This window comes from Sardina pilchardus, chromosome 5 (assembly GCF_963854185.1).
Source record: "Sardina pilchardus chromosome 5, fSarPil1.1, whole genome shotgun sequence".
Lineage (NCBI taxonomy): Eukaryota > Metazoa > Chordata > Actinopteri > Clupeiformes > Clupeidae > Sardina > Sardina pilchardus.
Window position 1 is genome coordinate 172639 of NC_084998.1, and position 27845 is coordinate 200483.

General features: G+C 52.8%; 36 non-coding genes across 36 annotated transcripts; all 36 read right to left on the minus strand.

Annotated features, from left to right (window-relative positions):
- Window positions 1–3024: 3024 nt before the first annotated feature.
- On the minus strand, window positions 3025–3097 carry trnak-uuu (transfer RNA lysine (anticodon UUU)). The gene has a single exon. It is a non-coding gene; the product is annotated as a tRNA-Lys (tRNA).
- Window positions 3098–3662: 565 nt separating this feature from the next.
- On the minus strand, window positions 3663–3735 carry trnak-uuu (transfer RNA lysine (anticodon UUU)). Its single transcript has one exon. It is a non-coding gene; the product is annotated as a tRNA-Lys (tRNA).
- A 565-nt stretch (window positions 3736–4300) lies between these two features.
- Window positions 4301–4373, minus strand: trnak-uuu (transfer RNA lysine (anticodon UUU)). Its single transcript has one exon. It is a non-coding gene; the product is annotated as a tRNA-Lys (tRNA).
- A 565-nt stretch (window positions 4374–4938) lies between these two features.
- On the minus strand, window positions 4939–5011 carry trnak-uuu (transfer RNA lysine (anticodon UUU)). Its single transcript has one exon. It is a non-coding gene; the product is annotated as a tRNA-Lys (tRNA).
- A 565-nt stretch (window positions 5012–5576) lies between these two features.
- Window positions 5577–5649, minus strand: trnak-uuu (transfer RNA lysine (anticodon UUU)). The gene has a single exon. It is a non-coding gene; the product is annotated as a tRNA-Lys (tRNA).
- A 565-nt stretch (window positions 5650–6214) lies between these two features.
- Window positions 6215–6287, minus strand: trnak-uuu (transfer RNA lysine (anticodon UUU)). Its single transcript has one exon. It is a non-coding gene; the product is annotated as a tRNA-Lys (tRNA).
- A 565-nt stretch (window positions 6288–6852) lies between these two features.
- trnak-uuu (transfer RNA lysine (anticodon UUU)) lies at window positions 6853–6925 on the minus strand. The gene has a single exon. It is a non-coding gene; the product is annotated as a tRNA-Lys (tRNA).
- Window positions 6926–7490: 565 nt separating this feature from the next.
- On the minus strand, window positions 7491–7563 carry trnak-uuu (transfer RNA lysine (anticodon UUU)). The gene has a single exon. It is a non-coding gene; the product is annotated as a tRNA-Lys (tRNA).
- Window positions 7564–8128: 565 nt separating this feature from the next.
- trnak-uuu (transfer RNA lysine (anticodon UUU)) lies at window positions 8129–8201 on the minus strand. Its single transcript has one exon. It is a non-coding gene; the product is annotated as a tRNA-Lys (tRNA).
- A 565-nt stretch (window positions 8202–8766) lies between these two features.
- Window positions 8767–8839, minus strand: trnak-uuu (transfer RNA lysine (anticodon UUU)). The gene has a single exon. It is a non-coding gene; the product is annotated as a tRNA-Lys (tRNA).
- Window positions 8840–9404: 565 nt separating this feature from the next.
- trnak-uuu (transfer RNA lysine (anticodon UUU)) lies at window positions 9405–9477 on the minus strand. The gene has a single exon. It is a non-coding gene; the product is annotated as a tRNA-Lys (tRNA).
- A 565-nt stretch (window positions 9478–10042) lies between these two features.
- Window positions 10043–10115, minus strand: trnak-uuu (transfer RNA lysine (anticodon UUU)). The gene has a single exon. It is a non-coding gene; the product is annotated as a tRNA-Lys (tRNA).
- A 565-nt stretch (window positions 10116–10680) lies between these two features.
- On the minus strand, window positions 10681–10753 carry trnak-uuu (transfer RNA lysine (anticodon UUU)). Its single transcript has one exon. It is a non-coding gene; the product is annotated as a tRNA-Lys (tRNA).
- A 565-nt stretch (window positions 10754–11318) lies between these two features.
- Window positions 11319–11391, minus strand: trnak-uuu (transfer RNA lysine (anticodon UUU)). Its single transcript has one exon. It is a non-coding gene; the product is annotated as a tRNA-Lys (tRNA).
- A 565-nt stretch (window positions 11392–11956) lies between these two features.
- trnak-uuu (transfer RNA lysine (anticodon UUU)) lies at window positions 11957–12029 on the minus strand. Its single transcript has one exon. It is a non-coding gene; the product is annotated as a tRNA-Lys (tRNA).
- Window positions 12030–12594: 565 nt separating this feature from the next.
- On the minus strand, window positions 12595–12667 carry trnak-uuu (transfer RNA lysine (anticodon UUU)). The gene has a single exon. It is a non-coding gene; the product is annotated as a tRNA-Lys (tRNA).
- A 565-nt stretch (window positions 12668–13232) lies between these two features.
- trnak-uuu (transfer RNA lysine (anticodon UUU)) lies at window positions 13233–13305 on the minus strand. Its single transcript has one exon. It is a non-coding gene; the product is annotated as a tRNA-Lys (tRNA).
- Window positions 13306–13870: 565 nt separating this feature from the next.
- Window positions 13871–13943, minus strand: trnak-uuu (transfer RNA lysine (anticodon UUU)). Its single transcript has one exon. It is a non-coding gene; the product is annotated as a tRNA-Lys (tRNA).
- Window positions 13944–14508: 565 nt separating this feature from the next.
- On the minus strand, window positions 14509–14581 carry trnak-uuu (transfer RNA lysine (anticodon UUU)). Its single transcript has one exon. It is a non-coding gene; the product is annotated as a tRNA-Lys (tRNA).
- Window positions 14582–15147: 566 nt separating this feature from the next.
- Window positions 15148–15220, minus strand: trnak-uuu (transfer RNA lysine (anticodon UUU)). Its single transcript has one exon. It is a non-coding gene; the product is annotated as a tRNA-Lys (tRNA).
- A 565-nt stretch (window positions 15221–15785) lies between these two features.
- On the minus strand, window positions 15786–15858 carry trnak-uuu (transfer RNA lysine (anticodon UUU)). The gene has a single exon. It is a non-coding gene; the product is annotated as a tRNA-Lys (tRNA).
- Window positions 15859–16423: 565 nt separating this feature from the next.
- On the minus strand, window positions 16424–16496 carry trnak-uuu (transfer RNA lysine (anticodon UUU)). The gene has a single exon. It is a non-coding gene; the product is annotated as a tRNA-Lys (tRNA).
- A 566-nt stretch (window positions 16497–17062) lies between these two features.
- On the minus strand, window positions 17063–17135 carry trnak-uuu (transfer RNA lysine (anticodon UUU)). Its single transcript has one exon. It is a non-coding gene; the product is annotated as a tRNA-Lys (tRNA).
- Window positions 17136–17700: 565 nt separating this feature from the next.
- Window positions 17701–17773, minus strand: trnak-uuu (transfer RNA lysine (anticodon UUU)). Its single transcript has one exon. It is a non-coding gene; the product is annotated as a tRNA-Lys (tRNA).
- Window positions 17774–18338: 565 nt separating this feature from the next.
- trnak-uuu (transfer RNA lysine (anticodon UUU)) lies at window positions 18339–18411 on the minus strand. Its single transcript has one exon. It is a non-coding gene; the product is annotated as a tRNA-Lys (tRNA).
- Window positions 18412–19614: 1203 nt separating this feature from the next.
- Window positions 19615–19687, minus strand: trnak-uuu (transfer RNA lysine (anticodon UUU)). Its single transcript has one exon. It is a non-coding gene; the product is annotated as a tRNA-Lys (tRNA).
- A 566-nt stretch (window positions 19688–20253) lies between these two features.
- trnak-uuu (transfer RNA lysine (anticodon UUU)) lies at window positions 20254–20326 on the minus strand. The gene has a single exon. It is a non-coding gene; the product is annotated as a tRNA-Lys (tRNA).
- A 565-nt stretch (window positions 20327–20891) lies between these two features.
- Window positions 20892–20964, minus strand: trnak-uuu (transfer RNA lysine (anticodon UUU)). Its single transcript has one exon. It is a non-coding gene; the product is annotated as a tRNA-Lys (tRNA).
- A 565-nt stretch (window positions 20965–21529) lies between these two features.
- On the minus strand, window positions 21530–21602 carry trnak-uuu (transfer RNA lysine (anticodon UUU)). Its single transcript has one exon. It is a non-coding gene; the product is annotated as a tRNA-Lys (tRNA).
- A 566-nt stretch (window positions 21603–22168) lies between these two features.
- trnak-uuu (transfer RNA lysine (anticodon UUU)) lies at window positions 22169–22241 on the minus strand. Its single transcript has one exon. It is a non-coding gene; the product is annotated as a tRNA-Lys (tRNA).
- Window positions 22242–23444: 1203 nt separating this feature from the next.
- On the minus strand, window positions 23445–23517 carry trnak-uuu (transfer RNA lysine (anticodon UUU)). Its single transcript has one exon. It is a non-coding gene; the product is annotated as a tRNA-Lys (tRNA).
- Window positions 23518–24082: 565 nt separating this feature from the next.
- On the minus strand, window positions 24083–24155 carry trnak-uuu (transfer RNA lysine (anticodon UUU)). Its single transcript has one exon. It is a non-coding gene; the product is annotated as a tRNA-Lys (tRNA).
- A 565-nt stretch (window positions 24156–24720) lies between these two features.
- trnak-uuu (transfer RNA lysine (anticodon UUU)) lies at window positions 24721–24793 on the minus strand. The gene has a single exon. It is a non-coding gene; the product is annotated as a tRNA-Lys (tRNA).
- A 566-nt stretch (window positions 24794–25359) lies between these two features.
- Window positions 25360–25432, minus strand: trnak-uuu (transfer RNA lysine (anticodon UUU)). Its single transcript has one exon. It is a non-coding gene; the product is annotated as a tRNA-Lys (tRNA).
- A 1203-nt stretch (window positions 25433–26635) lies between these two features.
- Window positions 26636–26708, minus strand: trnak-uuu (transfer RNA lysine (anticodon UUU)). The gene has a single exon. It is a non-coding gene; the product is annotated as a tRNA-Lys (tRNA).
- A 566-nt stretch (window positions 26709–27274) lies between these two features.
- Window positions 27275–27347, minus strand: trnak-uuu (transfer RNA lysine (anticodon UUU)). Its single transcript has one exon. It is a non-coding gene; the product is annotated as a tRNA-Lys (tRNA).
- Window positions 27348–27845: the final 498 nt, after the last annotated feature.

Here is a 27845-nt window from a genome sequence, read left to right on the forward strand (position 1 = left end):
GCAAGCGAAACGTCTGCAGGTGCAACAGAGAATGGCTCTCCCTGCACCGAAAGCCTGCATTGCTCGAGGTTTCAATAGCAGATACAGGGAGAAGTGGGAAAGTCTATCTGTGCAGCACCTGTGGGACCTCGTGGCGCAACGGTAGCGCGTCTGACTCCAGATCAGAAGGTTGCGTGTTCAAATCACGTCGGGGTCATAGAAATCACCGCTCAACTCTTTTCACCGTCCAACTCAGCGACAGCACTTTGGCTGAAAGGCAATTAGTGGGCCTGTGAATTTCAAGCCATTACTGAAAAGCGAAGGATTTCGGTGAAAAACACCAGTGTCCGCCACGGTGACTTTTACAGGCTTTGACGCGGAGAGTAGCAAAGAGTGCGCTAAGCAAGCGCTGACGGCGAGAGTAAATCGTTCAGCAGTCGGGCATTTCCTCCGCACCAGGGCGAAAGATGGCGTCGCCCGGCTGTAAAGAAATCGCCTGAACAGGGACTTGAACCCTGGACCCTCCGATTAAAAGTCTGATGCTCTACCGACTGAGCTATCCAGGCTTCGAGAGAGCACCCAGCTCTGCACGAACGTGGCTGTAACTTGGCTCTTCCTAACGTACGTTGGTAAGTCATGCACGGCGTGGCAAAGTTACAGCAAGCGAAACGTCTGCAGGTGCAACAGAGAATGGCTCTCCCTGCACCGAAAGCCTGCATTGCTCGAGGTTTCAATAGCAGATACAGGGAGAAGTGGGAAAGTCTATCTGTGCAGCACCTGTGGGACCTCGTGGCGCAACGGTAGCGCGTCTGACTCCAGATCAGAAGGTTGCGTGTTCAAATCACGTCGGGGTCATAGAAATCACCGCTCAACTCTTTTCACCGTCCAACTCAGCGACAGCACTTTGGCTGAAAGGCAATTAGTGGGCCTGTGAATTTCAAGCCATTACTGAAAAGCGAAGGATTTCGGTGAAAAACACCAGTGTCCGCCACGGTGACTTTTACAGGCTTTGACGCGGAGAGTAGCAAAGAGTGCGCTAAGCAAGCGCTGACGGCGAGAGTAAATCGTTCAGCAGTCGGGCATTTCCTCCGCACCAGGGCGAAAGATGGCGTCGCCCGGCTGTAAAGAAATCGCCTGAACAGGGACTTGAACCCTGGACCCTCCGATTAAAAGTCTGATGCTCTACCGACTGAGCTATCCAGGCTTCGAGAGAGCACCCAGCTCTGCACGAACGTGGCTGTAACTTGGCTCTTCCTAACGTACGTTGGTAAGTCATGCACGGCGTGGCAAAGTTACAGCAAGCGAAACGTCTGCAGGTGCAACAGAGAATGGCTCTCCCTGCACCGAAAGCCTGCATTGCTCGAGGTTTCAATAGCAGATACAGGGAGAAGTGGGAAAGTCTATCTGTGCAGCACCTGTGGGACCTCGTGGCGCAACGGTAGCGCGTCTGACTCCAGATCAGAAGGTTGCGTGTTCAAATCACGTCGGGGTCATAGAAATCACCGCTCAACTCTTTTCACCGTCCAACTCAGCGACAGCACTTTGGCTGAAAGGCAATTAGTGGGCCTGTGAATTTCAAGCCATTACTGAAAAGCGAAGGATTTCGGTGAAAAACACCAGTGTCCGCCACGGTGACTTTTACAGGCTTTGACGCGGAGAGTAGCAAAGAGTGCGCTAAGCAAGCGCTGACGGCGAGAGTAAATCGTTCAGCAGTCGGGCATTTCCTCCGCACCAGGGCGAAAGATGGCGTCGCCCGGCTGTAAAGAAATCGCCTGAACAGGGACTTGAACCCTGGACCCTCCGATTAAAAGTCTGATGCTCTACCGACTGAGCTATCCAGGCTTCGAGAGAGCACCCAGCTCTGCACGAACGTGGCTGTAACTTGGCTCTTCCTAACGTACGTTGGTAAGTCATGCACGGCGTGGCAAAGTTACAACAAGCGAAACGTCTGCAGGTGCAACAGAGAATGGCTCTCCCTGCACCGAAAGCCTGCATTGCTCGAGGTTTCAATAGCAGATACAGGGAGAAGTGGGAAAGTCTATCTGTGCAGCACCTGTGGGACCTCGTGGCGCAACGGTAGCGCGTCTGACTCCAGATCAGAAGGTTGCGTGTTCAAATCACGTCGGGGTCATAGAAATCACCGCTCAACTCTTTTCACCGTCCAACTCAGCGACAGCACTTTGGCTGAAAGGCAATTAGTGGGCCTGTGAATTTCAAGCCATTACTGAAAAGCGAAGGATTTCGGTGAAAAACACCAGTGTCCGCCACGGTGACTTTTACAGGCTTTGACGCGGAGAGTAGCAAAGAGTGCGCTAAGCAAGCGCTGACGGCGAGAGTAAATCGTTCAGCAGTCGGGCATTTCCTCCGCACCAGGGCGAAAGATGGCGTCGCCCGGCTGTAAAGAAATCGCCTGAACAGGGACTTGAACCCTGGACCCTCCGATTAAAAGTCTGATGCTCTACCGACTGAGCTATCCAGGCTTCGAGAGAGCACCCAGCTCTGCACGAACGTGGCTGTAACTTGGCTCTTCCTAACGTACGTTGGTAAGTCATGCACGGCGTGGCAAAGTTACAGCAAGCGAAACGTCTGCAGGTGCAACAGAGAATGGCTCTCCCTGCACCGAAAGCCTGCATTGCTCGAGGTTTCAATAGCAGATACAGGGAGAAGTGGGAAAGTCTATCTGTGCAGCACCTGTGGGACCTCGTGGCGCAACGGTAGCGCGTCTGACTCCAGATCAGAAGGTTGCGTGTTCAAATCACGTCGGGGTCATAGAAATCACCGCTCAACTCTTTTCACCGTCCAACTCAGCGACAGCACTTTGGCTGAAAGGCAATTAGTGGGCCTGTGAATTTCAAGCCATTACTGAAAAGCGAAGGATTTCGGTGAAAAACACCAGTGTCCGCCACGGTGACTTTTACAGGCTTTGACGCGGAGAGTAGCAAAGAGTGCGCTAAGCAAGCGCTGACGGCGAGAGTAAATCGTTCAGCAGTCGGGCATTTCCTCCGCACCAGGGCGAAAGATGGCGTCGCCCGGCTGTAAAGAAATCGCCTGAACAGGGACTTGAACCCTGGACCCTCAGATTAAAAGTCTGATGCTCTACCGACTGAGCTATCCAGGCTTCGAGAGAGCACCCAGCTCTGCACGAACGTGGCTGTAACTTGGCTCTTCCTAACGTACGTTGGTAAGTCATGCACGGCGTGGCAAAGTTACAGCAAGCGAAACGTCTGCAGGTGCAACAGAGAATGGCTCTCCCTGCACCGAAAGCCTGCATTGATCGAGGTTTCAATAGCAGATACAGGGAGAAGTGGGAAAGTCTATCTGTGCAGCACCTGTGGGACCTCGTGGCGCAACGGTAGCGCGTCTGACTCCAGATCAGAAGGTTGCGTGTTCAAATCACGTCGGGGTCATAGAAATCACCGCTCAACTCTTTTCACCGTCCAACTCAGCGACAGCACTTTGGCTGAAAGGCAATTAGTGGGCCTGTGAATTTCAAGCCATTACTGAAAAGCGAAGGATTTCGGTGAAAAACACCAGTGTCCGCCACGGTGACTTTTACAGGCTTTGACGCGGAGAGTAGCAAAGAGTGCGCTAAGCAAGCGCTGACGGCGAGAGTAAATCGTTCAGCAGTCGGGCATTTCCTCCGCACCAGGGCGAAAGATGGCGTCGCCCGGCTGTAAAGAAATCGCCTGAACAGGGACTTGAACCCTGGACCCTCAGATTAAAAGTCTGATGCTCTACCGACTGAGCTATCCAGGCTTCGAGAGAGCACCCAGCTCTGCACGAACGTGGCTGTAACTTGGCTCTTCCTAACGTACGTTGGTAAGTCATGCACGGCGTGGCAAAGTTACAGCAAGCGAAACGTCTGCAGGTGCAACAGAGAATGGCTCTCCCTGCACCGAAAGCCTGCATTGCTCGAGGTTTCAATAGCAGATACAGGGAGAAGTGGGAAAGTCTATCTGTGCAGCACCTGTGGGACCTCGTGGCGCAACGGTAGCGCGTCTGACTCCAGATCAGAAGGTTGCGTGTTCAAATCACGTCGGGGTCATAGAAATCACCGCTCAACTCTTTTCACCGTCCAACTCAGCGACAGCACTTTGGCTGAAAGGCAATTAGTGGGCCTGTGAATTTCAAGCCATTACTGAAAAGCGAAGGATTTCGGTGAAAAACACCAGTGTCCGCCACGGTGACTTTTACAGGCTTTGACGCGGAGAGTAGCAAAGAGTGCGCTAAGCAAGCGCTGACGGCGAGAGTAAATCGTTCAGCAGTCGGGCATTTCCTCCGCACCAGGGCGAAAGATGGCGTCGCCCGGCTGTAAAGAAATCGCCTGAACAGGGACTTGAACCCTGGACCCTCAGATTAAAAGTCTGATGCTCTACCGACTGAGCTATCCAGGCTTCGAGAGAGCACCCAGCTCTGCACGAACGTGGCTGTAACTTGGCTCTTCCTAACGTACGTTGGTAAGTCATGCACGGCGTGGCAAAGTTACAGCAAGCGAAACGTCTGCAGGTGCAACAGAGAATGGCTCTCCCTGCACCGAAAGCCTGCATTGCTCGAGGTTTCAATAGCAGATACAGGGAGAAGTGGGAAAGTCTATCTGTGCAGCACCTGTGGGACCTCGTGGCGCAACGGTAGCGCGTCTGACTCCAGATCAGAAGGTTGCGTGTTCAAATCACGTCGGGGTCATAGAAATCACCGCTCAACTCTTTTCACCGTCCAACTCAGCGACAGCACTTTGGCTGAAAGGCAATTAGTGGGCCTGTGAATTTCAAGCCATTACTGAAAAGCGAAGGATTTCGGTGAAAAACACCAGTGTCCGCCACGGTGACTTTTACAGGCTTTGACGCGGAGAGTAGCAAAGAGTGCGCTAAGCAAGCGCTGACGGCGAGAGTAAATCGTTCAGCAGTCGGGCATTTCCTCCGCACCAGGGCGAAAGATGGCGTCGCCCGGCTGTAAAGAAATCGCCTGAACAGGGACTTGAACCCTGGACCCTCAGATTAAAAGTCTGATGCTCTACCGACTGAGCTATCCAGGCTTCGAGAGAGCACCCAGCTCTGCACGAACGTGGCTGTAACTTGGCTCTTCCTAACGTACGTTGGTAAGTCATGCACGGCGTGGCAAAGTTACAGCAAGCGAAACGTCTGCAGGTGCAACAGAGAATGGCTCTCCCTGCACCGAAAGCCTGCATTGCTCGAGGTTTCAATAGCAGATACAGGGAGAAGTGGGAAAGTCTATCTGTGCAGCACCTGTGGGACCTCGTGGCGCAACGGTAGCGCGTCTGACTCCAGATCAGAAGGTTGCGTGTTCAAATCACGTCGGGGTCATAGAAATCACCGCTCAACTCTTTTCACCGTCCAACTCAGCGACAGCACTTTGGCTGAAAGGCAATTAGTGGGCCTGTGAATTTCAAGCCATTACTGAAAAGCGAAGGATTTCGGTGAAAAACACCAGTGTCCGCCACGGTGACTTTTACAGGCTTTGACGCGGAGAGTAGCAAAGAGTGCGCTAAGCAAGCGCTGACGGCGAGAGTAAATCGTTCAGCAGTCGGGCATTTCCTCCGCACCAGGGCGAAAGATGGCGTCGCCCGGCTGTAAAGAAATCGCCTGAACAGGGACTTGAACCCTGGACCCTCAGATTAAAAGTCTGATGCTCTACCGACTGAGCTATCCAGGCTTCGAGAGAGCACCCAGCTCTGCACGAACGTGGCTGTAACTTGGCTCTTCCTAACGTACGTTGGTAAGTCATGCACGGCGTGGCAAAGTTACAGCAAGCGAAACGTCTGCAGGTGCAACAGAGAATGGCTCTCCCTGCACCGAAAGCCTGCATTGCTCGAGGTTTCAATAGCAGATACAGGGAGAAGTGGGAAAGTCTATCTGTGCAGCACCTGTGGGACCTCGTGGCGCAACGGTAGCGCGTCTGACTCCAGATCAGAAGGTTGCGTGTTCAAATCACGTCGGGGTCATAGAAATCACCGCTCAACTCTTTTCACCGTCCAACTCAGCGACAGCACTTTGGCTGAAAGGCAATTAGTGGGCCTGTGAATTTCAAGCCATTACTGAAAAGCGAAGGATTTCGGTGAAAAACACCAGTGTCCGCCACGGTGACTTTTACAGGCTTTGACGCGGAGAGTAGCAAAGAGTGCGCTAAGCAAGCGCTGACGGCGAGAGTAAATCGTTCAGCAGTCGGGCATTTCCTCCGCACCAGGGCGAAAGATGGCGTCGCCCGGCTGTAAAGAAATCGCCTGAACAGGGACTTGAACCCTGGACCCTCAGATTAAAAGTCTGATGCTCTACCGACTGAGCTATCCAGGCTTCGAGAGAGCACCCAGCTCTGCACGAACGTGGCTGTAACTTGGCTCTTCCTAACGTACGTTGGTAAGTCATGCACGGCGTGGCAAAGTTACAGCAAGCGAAACGTCCGCAGGTGCAACAGAGAATGGCTCTCCCTGCACCGAAAGCCTGCATTGCTCGAGGTTTCAATAGCAGATACAGGGAGAAGTGGGAAAGTCTATCTGTGCAGCACCTGTGGGACCTCGTGGCGCAACGGTAGCGCGTCTGACTCCAGATCAGAAGGTTGCGTGTTCAAATCACGTCGGGGTCATAGAAATCACCGCTCAACTCTTTTCACCGTCCAACTCAGCGACAGCACTTTGGCTGAAAGGCAATTAGTGGGCCTGTGAATTTCAAGCCATTACTGAAAAGCGAAGGATTTCGGTGAAAAACACCAGTGTCCGCCACGGTGACTTTTACAGGCTTTGACGCGGAGAGTAGCAAAGAGTGCGCTAAGCAAGCGCTGACGGCGAGAGTAAATCGTTCAGCAGTCGGGCATTTCCTCCGCACCAGGGCGAAAGATGGCGTCGCCCGGCTGTAAAGAAATCGCCTGAACAGGGACTTGAACCCTGGACCCTCAGATTAAAAGTCTGATGCTCTACCGACTGAGCTATCCAGGCTTCGAGAGAGCACCCAGCTCTGCACGAACGTGGCTGTAACTTGGCTCTTCCTAACGTACGTTGGTAAGTCATGCACGGCGTGGCAAAGTTACAGCAAGCGAAACGTCTGCAGGTGCAACAGAGAATGGCTCTCCCTGCACCGAAAGCCTGCATTGCTCGAGGTTTCAATAGCAGATACAGGGAGAAGTGGGAAAGTCTATCTGTGGAGCACCTGTGGGACCTCGTGGCGCAACGGTAGCGCGTCTGACTCCAGATCAGAAGGTTGCGTGTTCAAATCACGTCGGGGTCATAGAAATCACCGCTCAACTCTTTTCACCGTCCAACTCAGCGACAGCACTTTGGCTGAAAGGCAATTAGTGGGCCTGTGAATTTCAAGCCATTACTGAAAAGCGAAGGATTTCGGTGAAAAACACCAGTGTCCGCCACGGTGACTTTTACAGGCTTTGACGCGGAGAGTAGCAAAGAGTGCGCTAAGCAAGCGCTGACGGCGAGAGTAAATCGTTCAGCAGTCGGGCATTTCCTCCGCACCAGGGCGAAAGATGGCGTCGCCCGGCTGTAAAGAAATCGCCTGAACAGGGACTTGAACCCTGGACCCTCAGATTAAAAGTCTGATGCTCTACCGACTGAGCTATCCAGGCTTCGAGAGAGCACCCAGCTCTGCACGAACGTGGCTGTAACTTGGCTCTTCCTAACGTACGTTGGTAAGTCATGCACGGCGTGGCAAAGTTACAGCAAGCGAAACGTCCGCAGGTGCAACAGAGAATGGCTCTCCCTGCACCGAAAGCCTGCATTGCTCGAGGTTTCAATAGCAGATACAGGGAGAAGTGGGAAAGTCTATCTGTGCAGCACCTGTGGGACCTCGTGGCGCAACGGTAGCGCGTCTGACTCCAGATCAGAAGGTTGCGTGTTCAAATCACGTCGGGGTCATAGAAATCACCGCTCAACTCTTTTCACCGTCCAACTCAGCGACAGCACTTTGGCTGAAAGGCAATTAGTGGGCCTGTGAATTTCAAGCCATTACTGAAAAGCGAAGGATTTCGGTGAAAAACACCAGTGTCCGCCACGGTGACTTTTACAGGCTTTGACGCGGAGAGTAGCAAAGAGTGCGCTAAGCAAGCGCTGACGGCGAGAGTAAATCGTTCAGCAGTCGGGCATTTCCTCCGCACCAGGGCGAAAGATGGCGTCGCCCGGCTGTAAAGAAATCGCCTGAACAGGGACTTGAACCCTGGACCCTCAGATTAAAAGTCTGATGCTCTACCGACTGAGCTATCCAGGCTTCGAGAGAGCACCCAGCTCTGCACGAACGTGGCTGTAACTTGGCTCTTCCTAACGTACGTTGGTAAGTCATGCACGGCGTGGCAAAGTTACAGCAAGCGAAACGTCTGCAGGTGCAACAGAGAATGGCTCTCCCTGCACCGAAAGCCTGCATTGCTCGAGGTTTCAATAGCAGATACAGGGAGAAGTGGGAAAGTCTATCTGTGCAGCACCTGTGGGACCTCGTGGCGCAACGGTAGCGCGTCTGACTCCAGATCAGAAGGTTGCGTGTTCAAATCACGTCGGGGTCATAGAAATCACCGCTCAACTCTTTTCACCGTCCAACTCAGCGACAGCACTTTGGCTGAAAGGCAATTAGTGGGCCTGTGAATTTCAAGCCATTACTGAAAAGCGAAGGATTTCGGTGAAAAACACCAGTGTCCGCCACGGTGACTTTTACAGGCTTTGACGCGGAGAGTAGCAAAGAGTGCGCTAAGCAAGCGCTGACGGCGAGAGTAAATCGTTCAGCAGTCGGGCATTTCCTCCGCACCAGGGCGAAAGATGGCGTCGCCCGGCTGTAAAGAAATCGCCTGAACAGGGACTTGAACCCTGGACCCTCAGATTAAAAGTCTGATGCTCTACCGACTGAGCTATCCAGGCTTCGAGAGAGCACCCAGCTCTGCACGAACGTGGCTGTAACTTGGCTCTTCCTAACGTACGTTGGTAAGTCATGCACGGCGTGGCAAAGTTACAGCAAGCGAAACGTCCGCAGGTGCAACAGAGAATGGCTCTCCCTGCACCGAAAGCCTGCATTGCTCGAGGTTTCAATAGCAGATACAGGGAGAAGTGGGAAAGTCTATCTGTGCAGCACCTGTGGGACCTCGTGGCGCAACGGTAGCGCGTCTGACTCCAGATCAGAAGGTTGCGTGTTCAAATCACGTCGGGGTCATAGAAATCACCGCTCAACTCTTTTCACCGTCCAACTCAGCGACAGCACTTTGGCTGAAAGGCAATTAGTGGGCCTGTGAATTTCAAGCCATTACTGAAAAGCGAAGGATTTCGGTGAAAAACACCAGTGTCCGCCACGGTGACTTTTACAGGCTTTGACGCGGAGAGTAGCAAAGAGTGCGCTAAGCAAGCGCTGACGGCGAGAGTAAATCGTTCAGCAGTCGGGCATTTCCTCCGCACCAGGGCGAAAGATGGCGTCGCCCGGCTGTAAAGAAATCGCCTGAACAGGGACTTGAACCCTGGACCCTCAGATTAAAAGTCTGATGCTCTACCGACTGAGCTATCCAGGCTTCGAGAGAGCACCCAGCTCTGCACGAACGTGGCTGTAACTTGGCTCTTCCTAACGTACGTTGGTAAGTCATGCACGGCGTGGCAAAGTTACAGCAAGCGAAACGTCTGCAGGTGCAACAGAGAATGGCTCTCCCTGCACCGAAAGCCTGCATTGCTCGAGGTTTCAATAGCAGATACAGGGAGAAGTGGGAAAGTCTATCTGTGCAGCACCTGTGGGACCTCGTGGCGCAACGGTAGCGCGTCTGACTCCAGATCAGAAGGTTGCGTGTTCAAATCACGTCGGGGTCATAGAAATCACCGCTCAACTCTTTTCACCGTCCAACTCAGCGACAGCACTTTGGCTGAAAGGCAATTAGTGGGCCTGTGAATTTCAAGCCATTACTGAAAAGCGAAGGATTTCGGTGAAAAACACCAGTGTCCGCCACGGTGACTTTTACAGGCTTTGACGCGGAGAGTAGCAAAGAGTGCGCTAAGCAAGCGCTGACGGCGAGAGTAAATCGTTCAGCAGTCGGGCATTTCCTCCGCACCAGGGCGAAAGATGGCGTCGCCCGGCTGTAAAGAAATCGCCTGAACAGGGACTTGAACCCTGGACCCTCAGATTAAAAGTCTGATGCTCTACCGACTGAGCTATCCAGGCTTCGAGAGAGCACCCAGCTCTGCACGAACGTGGCTGTAACTTGGCTCTTCCTAACGTACGTTGGTAAGTCATGCACGGCGTGGCAAAGTTACAGCAAGCGAAACGTCCGCAGGTGCAACAGAGAATGGCTCTCCCTGCACTGAAAGCCTGCATTGCTCGAGGTTTCAATAGCAGATACAGGGAGAAGTGGGAAAGTCTATCTGTGCAGCACCTGTGGGACCTCGTGGCGCAACGGTAGCGCGTCTGACTCCAGATCAGAAGGTTGCGTGTTCAAATCACGTCGGGGTCATAGAAATCACCGCTCAACTCTTTTCACCGTCCAACTCAGCGACAGCACTTTGGCTGAAAGGCAATTAGTGGGCCTGTGAATTTCAAGCCATTACTGAAAAGCGAAGGATTTCGGTGAAAAACACCAGTGTCCGCCACGGTGACTTTTACAGGCTTTGACGCGGAGAGTAGCAAAGAGTGCGCTAAGCAAGCGCTGACGGCGAGAGTAAATCGTTCAGCAGTCGGGCATTTCCTCCGCACCAGGGCGAAAGATGGCGTCGCCCGGCTGTAAAGAAATCGCCTGAACAGGGACTTGAACCCTGGACCCTCAGATTAAAAGTCTGATGCTCTACCGACTGAGCTATCCAGGCTTCGAGAGAGCACCCAGCTCTGCACGAACGTGGCTGTAACTTGGCTCTTCCTAACGTACGTTGGTAAGTCATGCACGGCGTGGCAAAGTTACAGCAAGCGAAACGTCTGCAGGTGCAACAGAGAATGGCTCTCCCTGCACCGAAAGCCTGCATTGCTCGAGGTTTCAATAGCAGATACAGGGAGAAGTGGGAAAGTCTATCTGTGCAGCACCTGTGGGACCTCGTGGCGCAACGGTAGCGCGTCTGACTCCAGATCAGAAGGTTGCGTGTTCAAATCACGTCGGGGTCATAGAAATCACCGCTCAACTCTTTTCACCGTCCAACTCAGCGACAGCACTTTGGCTGAAAGGCAATTAGTGGGCCTGTGAATTTCAAGCCATTACTGAAAAGCGAAGGATTTCGGTGAAAAACACCAGTGTCCGCCACGGTGACTTTTACAGGCTTTGACGCGGAGAGTAGCAAAGAGTGCGCTAAGCAAGCGCTGACGGCGAGAGTAAATCGTTCAGCAGTCGGGCATTTCCTCCGCACCAGGGCGAAAGATGGCGTCGCCCGGCTGTAAAGAAATCGCCTGAACAGGGACTTGAACCCTGGACCCTCAGATTAAAAGTCTGATGCTCTACCGACTGAGCTATCCAGGCTTCGAGAGAGCACCCAGCTCTGCACGAACGTGGCTGTAACTTGGCTCTTCCTAACGTACGTTGGTAAGTCATGCACGGCGTGGCAAAGTTACAGCAAGCGAAACGTCTGCAGGTGCAACAGAGAATGGCTCTCCCTGCACCGAAAGCCTGCATTGCTCGAGGTTTCAATAGCAGATACAGGGAGAAGTGGGAAAGTCTATCTGTGCAGCACCTGTGGGACCTCGTGGCGCAACGGTAGCGCGTCTGACTCCAGATCAGAAGGTTGCGTGTTCAAATCACGTCGGGGTCATAGAAATCACCGCTCAACTCTTTTCACCGTCCAACTCAGCGACAGCACTTTGGCTGAAAGGCAATTAGTGGGCCTGTGAATTTCAAGCCATTACTGAAAAGCGAAGGATTTCGGTGAAAAACACCAGTGTCCGCCACGGTGACTTTTACAGGCTTTGACGCGGAGAGTAGCAAAGAGTGCGCTAAGCAAGCGCTGACGGCGAGAGTAAATCGTTCAGCAGTCGGGCATTTCCTCCGCACCAGGGCGAAAGATGGCGTCGCCCGGCTGTAAAGAAATCGCCTGAACAGGGACTTGAACCCTGGACCCTCAGATTAAAAGTCTGATGCTCTACCGACTGAGCTATCCAGGCTTCGAGAGAGCACCCAGCTCTGCACGAACGTGGCTGTAACTTGGCTCTTCCTAACGTACGTTGGTAAGTCATGCACGGCGTGGCAAAGTTACAGCAAGCGAAACGTCCGCAGGTGCAACAGAGAATGGCTCTCCCTGCACTGAAAGCCTGCATTGCTCGAGGTTTCAATAGCAGATACAGGGAGAAGTGGGAAAGTCTATCTGTGCAGCACCTGTGGGACCTCGTGGCGCAACGGTAGCGCGTCTGACTCCAGATCAGAAGGTTGCGTGTTCAAATCACGTCGGGGTCATAGAAATCACCGCTCAACTCTTTTCACCGTCCAACTCAGCGACAGCACTTTGGCTGAAAGGCAATTAGTGGGCCTGTGAATTTCAAGCCATTACTGAAAAGCGAAGGATTTCGGTGAAAAACACCAGTGTCCGCCACGGTGACTTTTACAGGCTTTGACGCGGAGAGTAGCAAAGAGTGCGCTAAGCAAGCGCTGACGGCGAGAGTAAATCGTTCAGCAGTCGGGCATTTCCTCCGCACCAGGGCGAAAGATGGCGTCGCCCGGCTGTAAAGAAATCGCCTGAACAGGGACTTGAACCCTGGACCCTCAGATTAAAAGTCTGATGCTCTACCGACTGAGCTATCCAGGCTTCGAGAGAGCACCCAGCTCTGCACGAACGTGGCTGTAACTTGGCTCTTCCTAACGTACGTTGGTAAGTCATGCACGGCGTGGCAAAGTTACAGCAAGCGAAACGTCCGCAGGTGCAACAGAGAATGGCTCTCCCTGCACTGAAAGCCTGCATTGCTCGAGGTTTCAATAGCAGATACAGGGAGAAGTGGGAAAGTCTATCTGTGCAGCACCTGTGGGACCTCGTGGCGCAACGGTAGCGCGTCTGACTCCAGATCAGAAGGTTGCGTGTTCAAATCACGTCGGGGTCATAGAAATCACCGCTCAACTCTTTTCACCGTCCAACTCAGCGACAGCACTTTGGCTGAAAGGCAATTAGTGGGCCTGTGAATTTCAAGCCATTACTGAAAAGCGAAGGATTTCGGTGAAAAACACCAGTGTCCGCCACGGTGACTTTTACAGGCTTTGACGCGGAGAGTAGCAAAGAGTGCGCTAAGCAAGCGCTGACGGCGAGAGTAAATCGTTCAGCAGTCGGGCATTTCCTCCGCACCAGGGCGAAAGATGGCGTCGCCCGGCTGTAAAGAAATCGCCTGAACAGGGACTTGAACCCTGGACCCTCAGATTAAAAGTCTGATGCTCTACCGACTGAGCTATCCAGGCTTCGAGAGAGCACCCAGCTCTGCACGAACGTGGCTGTAACTTGGCTCTTCCTAACGTACGTTGGTAAGTCATGCACGGCGTGGAAAAGTTACAGCAAGCGAAACGTCCGCAGGTGCAACAGAGAATGGCTCTCCCTGCACTGAAAGCCTGCATTGCTCGAGGTTTCAATAGCAGATACAGGGAGAAGTGGGAAAGTCTATCTGTGCAGCACCTGTGGGACCTCGTGGCGCAACGGTAGCGCGTCTGACTCCAGATCAGAAGGTTGCATGTTCAAAACACGTCGGGGTCATAGAAATCACCGCTCAACACTTTTCACCGTCCAACTCAGCGACAGCACTTTGGCTGAAAGGCAATTAGTGGGCCTGTGAATTTCAAGCCATTACTGAAAAGCGAAGGATTTCGGTGAAAAACACCAGTGTCCGCCACGGTGACTTTTACAGGCTTTGACGCGGAGAGTAGCAAAGAGTGCGCTAAGCAAGCGCTGACGGCGAGAGTAAATCGTTCAGCAGTCGGGCATTTCCTCCGCAACAGGGCGAAAGATGGCGTCGCCCGGCTGTAAAGAAATCGCCTGAACAGGGACTTGAACCCTGGACCCTCAGATTAAAAGTCTGATGCTCTACCGACTGAGCTATCCAGGCTTCGAGAGAGCACCCAGCTCTGCACGAACGTGCCTGTAACTTGGCTCTTCCTAACGTACGTTGGTAAGTCATGCACGGCGTGGCAAAGTTACAGCAAGCGAAACGTCCGCAGGTGCAACAGAGAATGGCTCTCCCTGCACTGAAAGCCTGCATTGCTCGAGGTTTCAATAGCAGATACAGGGAGAAGTGGGAAAGTCTATCTGTGCAGCACCTGTGGGACCTCGTGGCGCAACGGTAGCGCGTCTGACTCCAGATCAGAAGGTTGCGTGTTCAAATCACGTCGGGGTCATAGAAATCACCGCTCAACTCTTTTCACCGTCCAACTCAGCGACAGCACTTTGGCTGAAAGGCAATTAGTGGGCCTGTGAATTTCAAGCCATTACTGAAAAGCGAAGGATTTCGGTGAAAAACACCAGTGTCCGCCACGGTGACTTTTACAGGCTTTGACGCGGAGAGTAGCAAAGAGTGCGCTAAGCAAGCGCTGACGGCGAGAGTAAATCGTTCAGCAGTCGGGCATTTCCTCCGCAACAGGGCGAAAGATGGCGTCGCCCGGCTGTAAAGAAATCGCCTGAACAGGGACTTGAACCCTGGACCCTCAGATTAAAAGTCTGATGCTCTACCGACTGAGCTATCCAGGCTTCGAGAGAGCACCCAGCTCTGCACGAACGTGGCTGTAACTTGGCTCTTCCTAACGTACGTTGGTAAGTCATGCACGGCGTGGCAAAGTTACAGCAAGCGAAACGTCCGCAGGTGCAACAGAGAATGGCTCTCCCTGCACTGAAAGCCTGCATTGCTCGAGGTTTCAATAGCAGATACAGGGAGAAGTGGGAAAGTCTATCTGTGCAGCACCTGTGGGACCTCGTGGCGCAACGGTAGCGCGTCTGACTCCAGATCAGAAGGTTGCGTGTTCAAATCACGTCGGGGTCATAGAAATCACCGCTCAACTCTTTTCACCGTCCAACTCAGCGACAGCACTTTGGCTGAAAGGCAATTAGTGGGCCTGTGAATTTCAAGCCATTACTGAAAAGCGAAGGATTTCGGTGAAAAACACCAGTGTCCGCCACGGTGACTTTTACAGGCTTTGACGCGGAGAGTAGCAAAGAGTGCGCTAAGCAAGCGCTGACGGCGAGAGTAAATTGTTTCAGCAGTCGGGCATTTCCTCCGCACCAGGGCGAAAGATGGCGTCGCCCGGCTGTAAAGAAATCGCCTGAACAGGGACTTGAACCCTGGACCCTCAGATTAAAAGTCTGATGCTCTACCGACTGAGCTATCCAGGCTTCGAGAGAGCACCCAGCTCTGCACGAACGTGGCTGTAACTTGGCTCTTCCTAACGTACGTTGGTAAGTCATGCACGGCGTGGCAAAGTTACAGCAAGCGAAACGTCCGCAGGTGCAACAGAGAATGGCTCTCCCTGCACTGAAAGCCTGCATTGCTCGAGGTTTCAATAGCAGATACAGGGAGAAGTGGGAAAGTTTATCTGTGCAGCACCTGTGGGACCTCGTGGCGCAACGGTAGCGCGTCTGACTCCAGATCAGAAGGTTGCGTGTTCAAATCACGTCGGGGTCATAGAAATCACCGCTCAACTCTTTTCACCGTCCAACTCAGCGACAGCACTTTGGCTGAAAGGCAATTAGTGGGCCTGTGAATTTCAAGCCATTACTGAAAAGCGAAGGATTTCGGTGAAAAACACCAGTGTCCGCCACGGTGACTTTTACAGGCTTTGACGCGGAGAGTAGCAAAGAGTGCGCTAAGCAAGCGCTGACGGCGAGAGTAAATCGTTCAGCAGTCGGGCATTTCCACCGCACCAGGGCGAAAGATGGCGTCGCCCGGCTGTAAAGAAACCGCCTGAACAGGGACTTGAACCCTGGACCCTCAGATTAAAAGTCTGATGCTCTACCGACTGAGCTATCCAGGCTTCGAGAGAGCACCCAGCTCTGCACGAACGTGGCTGTAACTTGGCTCTTCCTAACGTACGTTGGTAAGTCATGCACGGCGTGGCAAAGTTACAGCAAGCGAAACGTCTGCAGGTGCAACAGAGAATGGCTCTCCCTGCACTGAAAGCCTGCATTGCTCGAGGTTTCAATAGCAGATACAGGGAGAAGTGGGAAAGTTTATCTGTGCAGGACCTGTGGGACCTCGTGGCGCAACGGTAGCGCGTCTGACTCCAGATCAGAAGGTTGCGTGTTCAAATCACGTCGGGGTCATAGAAATCACCGCTCAACTCTTTTCACCGTCCAACTCAGCGACAGCACTTTGGCTGAAAGGCAATTAGTGGGCCTGTGAATTTCAAGCCATTACTGAAAAGCGAAGGATTTCGGTGAAAAACACCAGTGTCCGCCACGGTGACTTTTACAGGCTTTGACGCGGAGAGTAGCAAAGAGTGCGCTAAGCAAGCGCTGACGGCGAGAGTAAATCGTTCAGCAGTCGGGCATTTCCTCCGCAACAGGGCGAAAGATGGCGTCGCCCGGCTGTAAAGAAATCGCCTGAACAGGGACTTGAACCCTGGACCCTCAGATTAAAAGTCTGATGCTCTACCGACTGAGCTATCCAGGCTTCGAGAGAGCACCCAGCTCTGCACGAACGTGGCTGTAACTTGGCTCTTCCTAACGTACGTTGGTAAGTCATGCACGGCGTGGCAAAGTTACAGCAAGCGAAACGTCCGCAGGTGCAACAGAGAATGGCTCTCCCTGCACTGAAAGCCTGCATTGCTCGAGGTTTCAATAGCAGATACAGGGAGAAGTGGGAAAGTCTATCTGTGCAGCACCTGTGGGACCTCGTGGCGCAACGGTAGCGCGTCTGACTCCAGATCAGAAGGTTGCGTGTTCAAATCACGTCGGGGTCATAGAAATCACCGCTCAACTCTTTTCACCGTCCAACTCAGCGACAGCACTTTGGCTGAAAGGCAATTAGTGGGCCTGTGAATTTCAAGCCATTACTGAAAAGCGAAGGATTTCGGTGAAAAACACCAGTGTCCGCCACGGTGACTTTTACAGGCTTTGACGCGGAGAGTAGCAAAGAGTGCGCTAAGCAAGCGCTGACGGCGAGAGTAAATTGTTTCAGCAGTCGGGCATTTCCTCCGCACCAGGGCGAAAGATGGCGTCGCCCGGCTGTAAAGAAATCGCCTGAACAGGGACTTGAACCCTGGACCCTCAGATTAAAAGTCTGATGCTCTACCGACTGAGCTATCCAGGCTTCGAGAGAGCACCCAGCTCTGCACGAACGTGGCTGTAACTTGGCTCTTCCTAACGTACGTTGGTAAGTCATGCACGGCGTGGCAAAGTTACAGCAAGCGAAACGTCCGCAGGTGCAACAGAGAATGGCTCTCCCTGCACTGAAAGCCTGCATTGCTCGAGGTTTCAATAGCAGATACAGGGAGAAGTGGGAAAGTTTATCTGTGCAGCACCTGTGGGACCTCGTGGCGCAACGGTAGCGCGTCTGACTCCAGATCAGAAGGTTGCGTGTTCAAATCACGTCGGGGTCATAGAAATCACCGCTCAACTCTTTTCACCGTCCAACTCAGCGACAGCACTTTGGCTGAAAGGCAATTAGTGGGCCTGTGAATTTCAAGCCATTACTGAAAAGCGAAGGATTTCGGTGAAAAACACCAGTGTCCGCCACGGTGACTTTTACAGGCTTTGACGCGGAGAGTAGCAAAGAGTGCGCTAAGCAAGCGCTGACGGCGAGAGTAAATCGTTCAGCAGTCGGGCATTTCCACCGCACCAGGGCGAAAGATGGCGTCGCCCGGCTGTAAAGAAACCGCCTGAACAGGGACTTGAACCCTGGACCCTCAGATTAAAAGTCTGATGCTCTACCGACTGAGCTATCCAGGCTTCGAGAGAGCACCCAGCTCTGCACGAACGTGGCTGTAACTTGGCTCTTCCTAACGTACGTTGGTAAGTCATGCACGGCGTGGCAAAGTTACAGCAAGCGAAACGTCTGCAGGTGCAACAGAGAATGGCTCTCCCTGCACTGAAAGCCTGCATTGCTCGAGGTTTCAATAGCAGATACAGGGAGAAGTGGGAAAGTTTATCTGTGCAGGACCTGTGGGACCTCGTGGCGCAACGGTAGCGCGTCTGACTCCAGATCAGAAGGTTGCGTGTTCAAATCACGTCGGGGTCATAGAAATCACCGCTCAACTCTTTTCACCGTCCAACTCAGCGACAGCACTTTGGCTGAAAGGCAATTAGTGGGCCTGTGAATTTCAAGCCATTACTGAAAAGCGAAGGATTTCGGTGAAAAACACCAGTGTCCGCCACGGTGACTTTTACAGGCTTTGACGCGGAGAGTAGCAAAGAGTGCGCTAAGCAAGCGCTGACGGCGAGAGTAAATCGTTCAGCAGTCGGGCATTTCCTCCGCAACAGGGCGAAAGATGGCGTCGCCCGGCTGTAAAGAAATCGCCTGAACAGGGACTTGAACCCTGGACCCTCAGATTAAAAGTCTGATGCTCTACCGACTGAGCTATCCAGGCTTCGAAAGAGCACCCAGCTCTGCACGAACGTGGCTGTAACTTGGCTCTTCCTAACGTACGTTGGTAAGTCATGCACGGCGTGGCAAAGTTACAGCAAGCGAAACGTCTGCAGGTGCAACAGAGAATGGCTCTCCCTGCACTGAAAGCCTGCATTGCTCGAGGTTTCAATAGCAGATACAGGGAGAAGTGGGAAAGTTTATCTGTGCAGCACCTGTGGGACCTCGTGGCGCAACGGTAGCGCGTCTGACTCCAGATCAGAAGGTTGCGTGTTCAAATCACGTCGGGGTCATAGAAATCACCGCTCAACTCTTTTCACCGTCCAACTCAGCGACAGCACTTTGGCTGAAAGGCAATTAGTGGGCCTGTGAATTTCAAGCCATTACTGAAAAGCGAAGGATTTCGGTGAAAAACACCAGTGTCCGCCACGGTGACTTTTACAGGCTTTGACGCGGAGAGTAGCAAAGAGTGCGCTAAGCAAGCGCTGACGGCGAGAGTAAATCGTTCAGCAGTCGGGCATTTCCTCCGCAACAGGGCGAAAGATGGCGTCGCCCGGCTGTAAAGAAATCGCCTGAACAGGGACTTGAACCCTGGACCCTCAGATTAAATGTCTGATGCTCTACCGACTGAGCTATCCAGGCTTCGAAAGAGCACCCAGCTCTGCACGAACGTGGCTGTAACTTGGCTCTTCCTAACGTACGTTGGTAAGTCATGCACGGCGTGGCAAAGTTACAGCAAGCGAAACGTCTGCAGGTGCAACAGAGAATGGCTCTCCCTGCACTGAAAGCCTGCATTGCTCGAGGTTTCAATAGCAGATACAGGGAGAAGTGGGAAAGTTTATCTGTGCAGCACCTGTGGGACCTCGTGGCGCAACGGTAGCGCGTCTGACTCCAGATCAGAAGGTTGCGTGTTCAAATCACGTCGGGGTCATAGAAATCACCGCTCAACTCTTTTCACCGTCCAACTCAGCGACAGCACTTTGGCTGAAAGGCAATTAGTGGGCCTGTGAATTTCAAGCCATTACTGAAAAGCGAAGGATTTCGGTGAAAAACACCAGTGTCCGCCACGGTGACTTTTACAGGCTTTGACGCGGAGAGTAGCAAAGAGTGCGCTAAGCAAGCGCTGACGGCGAGAGTAAATCGTTCAGCAGTCGGGCATTTCCTCCGCACCAGGGCGAAAGATGGCGTCGCCCGGCTGTAAAGAAACCGCCTGAACAGGGACTTGAACCCTGGACCCTCAGATTAAAAGTCTGATGCTCTACCGACTGAGCTATCCAGGCTTCGAGAGAGCACCCAGCTCTGCACGAATGTGGCTGTAACGTGGCTCTTCCTAACGTACGTTGGTAAGTCATGCACGGCGTGGCAAAGTTACAGCAAGCGAAACGTCTGCAGGTGCAACAGAGAATGGCTCTCCCTGCACTGAAAGCCTGCATTGCTCGAGGTTTCAATAGCAGATACAGGGAGAAGTGGGAAAGTTTATCTGTGCAGCACCTGTGGGACCTCGTGGCGCAACGGTAGCGCGTCTGACTCCAGATCAGAAGGTTGCGTGTTCAAATCACGTCGGGGTCATAGAAATCACCGCTCAACTCTTTTCACCGTCCAACTCAGCGACAGCACTTTGGCTGAAAGGCAATTAGTGGGCCTGTGAATTTCAAGCCATTACTGAAAAGCGAAGGATTTCGGTGAAAAACACCAGTGTCCGCCACGGTGACTTTTACAGGCTTTGACGCGGAGAGTAGCAAAGAGTGCGCTAAGCAAGCGCTGACGGCGAGAGTAAATTGTTTCAGCAGTCGGGCATTTCCTCCGCACCAGGGCGAAAGATGGCGTCGCCCGGCTGTAAAGAAATCGCCTGAACAGGGACTTGAACCCTGGACCCTCAGATTAAAAGTCTGATGCTCTACCGACTGAGCTATCCAGGCTTCGAGAGAGCACCCAGCTCTGCACGAACGTGGCTGTAACTTGGCTCTTCCTAACGTACGTTGGTAAGTCATGCACGGCGTGGCAAAGTTACAGCAAGCGAAACGTCTGCAGGTGCAACAGAGAATGGCTCTCCCTGCACTGAAAGCCTGCATTGCTCGAGGTTTCAATAGCAGATACAGGGAGAAGTGGGAAAGTTTATCTGTGCAGCACCTGTGGGACCTCGTGGCGCAACGGTAGCGCGTCTGACTCCAGATCAGAAGGTTGCGTGTTCAAATCACGTCGGGGTCATAGAAATCACCGCTCAACTCTTTTCACCGTCCAACTCAGCGACAGCACTTTGGCTGAAAGGCAATTAGTGGGCCTGTGAATTTCAAGCCATTACTGAAAAGCGAAGGATTTCGGTGAAAAACACCAGTGTCCGCCACGGTGACTTTTACAGGCTTTGACGCGGAGAGTAGCAAAGAGTGCGCTAAGCAAGCGCTGACGGCGAGAGTAAATCGTTCAGCAGTCGGGCATTTCCTCCGCACCAGGGCGAAAGATGGCGTCGCCCGGCTGTAAAGAAATCGCCTGAACAGGGACTTGAACCCTGGACCCTCAGATTAAAAGTCTGATGCTCTACCGACTGAGCTATCCAGGCTTCGAAAGAGCACCCAGCTCTGCACGAACGTGGCTGTAACTTGGCTCTTCCTAACGTACGTTGGTAAGTCATGCACGGCGTGGCAAAGTTACAGCAAGCGAAACGTCTGCAGGTGCAACAGAGAATGGCTCTCCCTGCACTGAAAGCCTGCATTGCTCGAGGTTTCAATAGCAGATACAGGGAGAAGTGGGAAAGTTTATCTGTGCAGCACCTGTGGGACCTCGTGGCGCAACGGTAGCGCGTCTGACTCCAGATCAGAAGGTTGCGTGTTCAAATCACGTCGGGGTCATAGAAATCACCGCTCAACTCTTTTCACCGTCCAACTCAGCGACAGCACTTTGGCTGAAAGGCAATTAGTGGGCCTGTGAATTTCAAGCCATTACTGAAAAGCGAAGGATTTCGGTGAAAAACACCAGTGTCCGCCACGGTGACTTTTACAGGCTTTGACGCGGAGAGTAGCAAAGAGTGCGCTAAGCAAGCGCTGACGGCGAGAGTAAATCGTTCAGCAGTCGGGCATTTCCTCCGCAACAGGGCGAAAGATGGCGTCGCCCGGCTGTAAAGAAATCGCCTGAACAGGGACTTGAACCCTGGACCCTCAGATTAAAAGTCTGATGCTCTACCGACTGAGCTATCCAGGCTTCGAGAGAGCACCCAGCTCTGCACGAACGTGGCTGTAACTTGGCTCTTCCTAACGTACGTTGGTAAGTCATGCACGGCGTGGCAAAGTTACAGCAAGCGAAACGTCCGCAGGTGCAACAGAGAATGGCTCTCCCTGCACTGAAAGCCTGCATTGCTCGAGGTTTCAATAGCAGATACAGGGAGAAGTGGGAAAGTCTATCTGTGCAGCACCTGTGGGACCTCGTGGCGCAACGGTAGCGCGTCTGACTCCAGATCAGAAGGTTGCGTGTTCAAATCACGTCGGGGTCATAGAAATCACCGCTCAACTCTTTTCACCGTCCAACTCAGCGACAGCACTTTGGCTGAAAGGCAATTAGTGGGCCTGTGAATTTCAAGCCATTACTGAAAAGCGAAGGATTTCGGTGAAAAACACCAGTGTCCGCCACGGTGACTTTTACAGGCTTTGACGCGGAGAGTAGCAAAGAGTGCGCTAAGCAAGCGCTGACGGCGAGAGTAAATTGTTTCAGCAGTCGGGCATTTCCTCCGCACCAGGGCGAAAGATGGCGTCGCCCGGCTGTAAAGAAATCGCCTGAACAGGGACTTGAACCCTGGACCCTCAGATTAAAAGTCTGATGCTCTACCGACTGAGCTATCCAGGCTTCGAGAGAGCACCCAGCTCTGCACGAACGTGGCTGTAACTTGGCTCTTCCTAACGTACGTTGGTAAGTCATGCACGGCGTGGCAAAGTTACAGCAAGCGAAACGTCCGCAGGTGCAACAGAGAATGGCTCTCCCTGCACTGAAAGCCTGCATTGCTCGAGGTTTCAATAGCAGATACAGGGAGAAGTGGGAAAGTTTATCTGTGCAGCACCTGTGGGACCTCGTGGCGCAACGGTAGCGCGTCTGACTCCAGATCAGAAGGTTGCGTGTTCAAATCACGTCGGGGTCATAGAAATCACCGCTCAACTCTTTTCACCGTCCAACTCAGCGACAGCACTTTGGCTGAAAGGCAATTAGTGGGCCTGTGAATTTCAAGCCATTACTGAAAAGCGAAGGATTTCGGTGAAAAACACCAGTGTCCGCCACGGTGACTTTTACAGGCTTTGACGCGGAGAGTAGCAAAGAGTGCGCTAAGCAAGCGCTGACGGCGAGAGTAAATCGTTCAGCAGTCGGGCATTTCCTCCGCAACAGGGCGAAAGATGGCGTCGCCCGGCTGTAAAGAAATCGCCTGAACAGGGACTTGAACCCTGGACCCTCAGATTAAATGTCTGATGCTCTACCGACTGAGCTATCCAGGCTTCGAAAGAGCACCCAGCTCTGCACGAACGTGGCTGTAACTTGGCTCTTCCTAACGTACGTTGGTAAGTCATGCACGGCGTGGCAAAGTTACAGCAAGCGAAACGTCTGCAGGTGCAACAGAGAATGGCTCTCCCTGCACTGAAAGCCTGCATTGCTCGAGGTTTCAATAGCAGATACAGGGAGAAGTGGGAAAGTTTATCTGTGCAGCACCTGTGGGACCTCGTGGCGCAACGGTAGCGCGTCTGACTCCAGATCAGAAGGTTGCGTGTTCAAATCACGTCGGGGTCATAGAAATCACCGCTCAACTCTTTTCACCGTCCAACTCAGCGACAGCACTTTGGCTGAAAGGCAATTAGTGGGCCTGTGAATTTCAAGCCATTACTGAAAAGCGAAGGATTTCGGTGAAAAACACCAGTGTCCGCCACGGTGACTTTTACAGGCTTTGACGCGGAGAGTAGCAAAGAGTGCGCTAAGCAAGCGCTGACGGCGAGAGTAAATCGTTCAGCAGTCGGGCATTTCCTCCGCACCAGGGCGAAAGATGGCGTCGCCCGGCTGTAAAGAAACCGCCTGAACAGGGACTTGAACCCTGGACCCTCAGATTAAAAGTCTGATGCTCTACCGACTGAGCTATCCAGGCTTCGAGAGAGCACCCAGCTCTGCACGAATGTGGCTGTAACGTGGCTCTTCCTAACGTACGTTGGTAAGTCATGCACGGCGTGGCAAAGTTACAGCAAGCGAAACGTCTGCAGGTGCAACAGAGAATGGCTCTCCCTGCACTGAAAGCCTGCATTGCTCGAGGTTTCAATAGCAGATACAGGGAGAAGTGGGAAAGTTTATCTGTGCAGCACCTGTGGGACCTCGTGGCGCAACGGTAGCGCGTCTGACTCCAGATCAGAAGGTTGCGTGTTCAAATCACGTCGGGGTCATAGAAATCACCGCTCAACTCTTTTCACCGTCCAACTCAGCGACAGCACTTTGGCTGAAAGGCAATTAGTGGGCCTGTGAATTTCAAGCCATTACTGAAAAGCGAAGGATTTCGGTGAAAAACACCAGTGTCCGCCACGGTGACTTTTACAGGCTTTGACGCGGAGAGTAGCAAAGAGTGCGCTAAGCAAGCGCTGACGGCGAGAGTAAATCGTTCAGCAGTCGGGCATTTCCTCCGCACCAGGGCGAAAGATGGCGTCGCCCGGCTGTAAAGAAATCGCCTGAACAGGGACTTGAACCCTGGACCCTCAGATTAAAAGTCTGATGCTCTACCGACTGAGCTATCCAGGCTTCGAAAGAGCACCCAGCTCTGCACGAACGTGGCTGTAACTTGGCTCTTCCTAACGTACGTTGGTAAGTCATGCACGGCGTGGCAAAGTTACAGCAAGCGAAACGTCTGCAGGTGCAACAGAGAATGGCTCTCCCTGCACTGAAAGCCTGCATTGCTCGAGGTTTCAATAGCAGATACAGGGAGAAGTGGGAAAGTTTATCTGTGCAGCACCTGTGGGACCTCGTGGCGCAACGGTAGCGCGTCTGACTCCAGATCAGAAGGTTGCGTGTTCAAATCACGTCGGGGTCATAGAAATCACCGCTCAACTCTTTTCACCGTCCAACTCAGCGACAGCACTTTGGCTGAAAGGCAATTAGTGGGCCTGTGAATTTCAAGCCATTACTGAAAAGCGAAGGATTTCGGTGAAAAACACCAGTGTCCGCCACGGTGACTTTTACAGGCTTTGACGCGGAGAGTAGCAAAGAGTGCGCTAAGCAAGCGCTGACGGCGAGAGTAAATCGTTCAGCAGTCGGGCATTTCCTCCGCAACAGGGCGAAAGATGGCGTCGCCCGGCTGTAAAGAAATCGCCTGAACAGGGACTTGAACCCTGGACCCTCAGATTAAAAGTCTGATGCTCTACCGACTGAGCTATCCAGGCTTCGAGAGAGCACCCAGCTCTGCACGAACGTGGCTGTAACTTGGCTCTTCCTAACGTACGTTGGTAAGTCATGCACGGCGTGGCAAAGTTACAGCAAGCGAAACGTCCGCAGGTGCAACAGAGAATGGCTCTCCCTGCACTGAAAGCCTGCATTGCTCGAGGTTTCAATAGCAGATACAGGGAGAAGTGGGAAAGTCTATCTGTGCAGCACCTGTGGGACCTCGTGGCGCAACGGTAGCGCGTCTGACTCCAGATCAGAAGGTTGCGTGTTCAAATCACGTCGGGGTCATAGAAATCACCGCTCAACTCTTTTCACCGTCCAACTCAGCGACAGCACTTTGGCTGAAAGGCAATTAGTGGGCCTGTGAATTTCAAGCCATTACTGAAAAGCGAAGGATTTCGGTGAAAAACACCAGTGTCCGCCACGGTGACTTTTACAGGCTTTGACGCGGAGAGTAGCAAAGAGTGCGCTAAGCAAGCGCTGACGGCGAGAGTAAATTGTTTCAGCAGTCGGGCATTTCCTCCGCACCAGGGCGAAAGATGGCGTCGCCCGGCTGTAAAGAAATCGCCTGAACAGGGACTTGAACCCTGGACCCTCAGATTAAAAGTCTGATGCTCTACCGACTGAGCTATCCAGGCTTCGAGAGAGCACCCAGCTCTGCACGAACGTGGCTGTAACTTGGCTCTTCCTAACGTACGTTGGTAAGTCATGCACGGCGTGGCAAAGTTACAGCAAGCGAAACGTCCGCAGGTGCAACAGAGAATGGCTCTCCCTGCACTGAAAGCCTGCATTGCTCGAGGTTTCAATAGCAGATACAGGGAGAAGTGGGAAAGTTTATCTGTGCAGCACCTGTGGGACCTCGTGGCGCAACGGTAGCGCGTCTGACTCCAGATCAGAAGGTTGCGTGTTCAAATCACGTCGGGGTCATAGAAATCACCGCTCAACTCTTTTCACCGTCCAACTCAGCGACAGCACTTTGGCTGAAAGGCAATTAGTGGGCCTGTGAATTTCAAGCCATTACTGAAAAGCGAAGGATTTCGGTGAAAAACACCAGTGTCCGCCACGGTGACTTTTACAGGCTTTGACGCGGAGAGTAGCAAAGAGTGCGCTAAGCAAGCGCTGACGGCGAGAGTAAATCGTTCAGCAGTCGGGCATTTCCTCCGCAACAGGGCGAAAGATGGCGTCGCCCGGCTGTAAAGAAATCGCCTGAACAGGGACTTGAACCCTGGACCCTCAGATTAAATGTCTGATGCTCTACCGACTGAGCTATCCAGGCTTCGAAAGAGCACCCAGCTCTGCACGAACGTGGCTGTAACTTGGCTCTTCCTAACGTACGTTGGTAAGTCATGCACGGCGTGGCAAAGTTACAGCAAGCGAAACGTCTGCAGGTGCAACAGAGAATGGCTCTCCCTGCACTGAAAGCCTGCATTGCTCGAGGTTTCAATAGCAGATACAGGGAGAAGTGGGAAAGTTTATCTGTGCAGCACCTGTGGGACCTCGTGGCGCAACGGTAGCGCGTCTGACTCCAGATCAGAAGGTTGCGTGTTCAAATCACGTCGGGGTCATAGAAATCACCGCTCAACTCTTTTCACCGTCCAACTCAGCGACAGCACTTTGGCTGAAAGGCAATTAGTGGGCCTGTGAATTTCAAGCCATTACTGAAAAGCGAAGGATTTCGGTGAAAAACACCAGTGTCCGCCACGGTGACTTTTACAGGCTTTGACGCGGAGAGTAGCAAAGAGTGCGCTAAGCAAGCGCTGACGGCGAGAGTAAATCGTTCAGCAGTCGGGCATTTCCTCCGCACCAGGGCGAAAGATGGCGTCGCCCGGCTGTAAAGAAACCGCCTGAACAGGGACTTGAACCCTGGACCCTCAGATTAAAAGTCTGATGCTCTACCGACTGAGCTATCCAGGCTTCGAGAGAGCACCCAGCTCTGCACGAATGTGGCTGTAACGTGGCTCTTCCTAACGTACGTTGGTAAGTCATGCACGGCGTGGCAAAGTTACAGCAAGCGAAACGTCTGCAGGTGCAACAGAGAATGGCTCTCCCTGCACTGAAAGCCTGCATTGCTCGAGGTTTCAATAGCAGATACAGGGAGAAGTGGGAAAGTTTATCTGTGCAGCACCTGTGGGACCTCGTGGCGCAACGGTAGCGCGTCTGACTCCAGATCAGAAGGTTGCGTGTTCAAATCACGTCGGGGTCATAGAAATCACCGCTCAACTCTTTTCACCGTCCAACTCAGCGACAGCACTTTGGCTGAAAGGCAATTAGTGGGCCTGTGAATTTCAAGCCATTACTGAAAAGCGAAGGATTTCGGTGAAAAACACCAGTGTCCGCCACGGTGACTTTTACAGGCTTTGACGCGGAGAGTAGCAAAGAGTGCGCTAAGCAAGCGCTGACGGCGAGAGTAAATTGTTTCAGCAGTCGGGCATTTCCTCCGCACCAGGGCGAAAGATGGCGTCGCCCGGCTGTAAAGAAATCGCCTGAACAGGGACTTGAACCCTGGACCCTCAGATTAAAAGTCTGATGCTCTACCGACTGAGCTATCCAGGCTTCGAGAGAGCACCCAGCTCTGCACGAACGTGGCTGTAACTTGGCTCTTCCTAACGTACGTTGGTAAGTCATGCACGGCGTGGCAAAGTTACAGCAAGCGAAACGTCTGCAGGTGCAACAGAGAATGGCTCTCCCTGCACTGAAAGCCTGCATTGCTCGAGGTTTCAATAGCAGATACAGGGAGAAGTGGGAAAGTTTATCTGTGCAGCACCTGTGGGACCTCGTGGCGCAACGGTAGCGCGTCTGACTCCAGATCAGAAGGTTGCGTGTTCAAATCACGTCGGGGTCATAGAAATCACCGCTCAACTCTTTTCACCGTCCAACTCAGCGACAGCACTTTGGCTGAAAGGCAATTAGTGGGCCTGTGAATTTCAAGCCATTACTGAAAAGCGAAGGATTTCGGTGAAAAACACCAGTGTCCGCCACGGTGACTTTTACAGGCTTTGACGCGGAGAGTAGCAAAGAGTGCGCTAAGCAAGCGCTGACGGCGAGAGTAAA